Below are 2,079 nucleotides of genomic sequence, written 5' to 3'. Positions count from 1 at the left end.
TCAACTTTTTATCCATATCTCGTGCTCTTTAAGAAGAACCACGATCAATAAATTTAAGTTAACTTCTAAGTTTTATGACCCGGTTAAAACCAGGGGCTTATTTTGAAAACTTAGTTCGCGTCAACTTTTTATCCATATCTCGTGCTCTTTAAGAAGAAACACGATCAATAAATTTAAGTTAGCTTCTAAGTTTTATGACCTGGTTAAAACCAGGAGCTTATTTTGAAAACTTAGTTCGCGTCAACTTTTTATCCATATCTCGTGCTCTTTAAGAAGAAACACGATCAATAAATTTAAGTTAACTTCTAAGTTTTATGACCCGGTTAAAACCAGGATAGGACTTAGTTCGCGTTAACCCTTATACATCGATAAGAATCAACACCTAAGTTGTTAAGGAGACCTGGTTATATCCAGGTACCATATGCCCCCCAAGTAACTGGGAAAGGGTCTTTCGTGGTTACTTTAAGATAACACTTGCAAATAAAAAGAAAAACTTGATTTTTATTAATACATAAAAAGTGGCCTTCCAGGCCTTACAAGTGGATCATTGATAATATTTCTTCAAGTGGATGGCGTTCCAAGTCCGTGGGACTACCCCTCCATCAAGTCGAGCTAACTTATAAGTTCCTTCCTTGATGACTTCAATGACCTGGTATGGTCCTTCCCAGTTCGGTCCCAAGACTCCATCCTTGGGATCTTTTCCGGCCAGGAAAACTCTTCTTAGGACCAAGTCGCCAACGCTAAAGGTACGCTTTTTGACTTTAGTGTTGTAGTAGCTAGTGATCTTTTGCTGGTAATGGGCGAGCTGGAGTTGCGAATCCTCTCGCCTTTCATCGATAAGGTCTAGGGAATGGCATAGGAGCTCGTGGTTCCTATCTTGGTCGTAGGACCGGACTCTATGCGACAGAACTTTAATTTCCACGGGGAGGACTGCTTCGCTCCCAAAGGTTAGGGAGAAAGGAGTGTGACCCGTAGGAGTCCGATGCGAGGTCCGGTATGCCCAAAGGACCTGGGGGAGATGTTCTGGCCAGATCCCCTTTGCCTCATCTAGCCTCTTCTTGAGGCTCGCCTTTAGAGTTTTGTTGACAGCCTCGACCTGGCCGTTTGGTTGAGGATAGGCCACAGAGGAGAAACTTTTCACAATCCTGTGCCTTTCACAAAACTCAGTGAACAGGTCGCTGTAGAACTGAGTGCCGTTGTCTGAGACAATCTTCTTCGGCAGGCCGAACCGACAGATGATGCTTTTAACCACAAAGTCGAGTACCTTCTTCGATGTTATTGTTGCCAACGGCTCTGCCTCGGCCCACTTAGTAAAGTAGTCTATGGCTACCACGGCGTAGCGGACCCCGCCCTTTCCGGTAGGCAGGGCGCCTACTGAATCTATCCCCCAAACGGTGAATGGCCAAGGGGCCGAGATCATTTTTAGTTCGACTGGAGGAGCTCGTGCAACCGCAGCGAAGCGCTGGCACTTGTCGCACTTTTTCACATATGAAATCGAGTCTTTGGACAGAGTTGGCCAGTAATACCCTTGCCTGAGAACCTTTAAGGCCAGGCTTTGCCCCCCAGCATGGTCTCCGCAGAATCCTTCATGAATGTCCTGCAAGATGGCCTGTGCCTCACCTAGACGAACGCACCGGAGGAGAGGTAGGGAGTGTCCACGTCGGTATAGCACACCATCGACCAGCGTGTACCTCGGAGCTTGATACAAGACTCGCCGTGCATCGTTACGCTCTTCAGGCAGCTTGCCCTCGACGAGATACTCAAGAATGGGGGTCATCCAGGTCGGCCTGGCATCAATCATCTCGACCTCTACCCTATCTCCTTCTATACTTGGTTCTTTCAAAAATTCTATTGGTACCAATCCCAGGGTTTCTGTCTCTCCCGAGGTGGCGAGTTTGGCGAGAGCATCTGCGTTGGTGTTCTGTTCCCGAGGTATCTGTTTGATCGATCCTCGCTCAAATGCGGATAGCTCAGTTTTTACCTTCGCCAAATAGGCGGCCATCTTGGGTCCCCGCACCTGATATTCGCCCAGAACCTAGTTTACCACGAGCTGGGAGTCACTGAAGCACTGGACGGAGC

This window comes from Humulus lupulus, chromosome 9, assembly GCF_963169125.1.
Source record: "Humulus lupulus chromosome 9, drHumLupu1.1, whole genome shotgun sequence".
NCBI classification, from domain to species: Eukaryota; Viridiplantae; Streptophyta; class Magnoliopsida; order Rosales; family Cannabaceae; genus Humulus; species Humulus lupulus.
The sequence above is the reverse complement of the archived record's forward strand: the minus strand, read 5'-3'. Positions refer to the sequence as shown.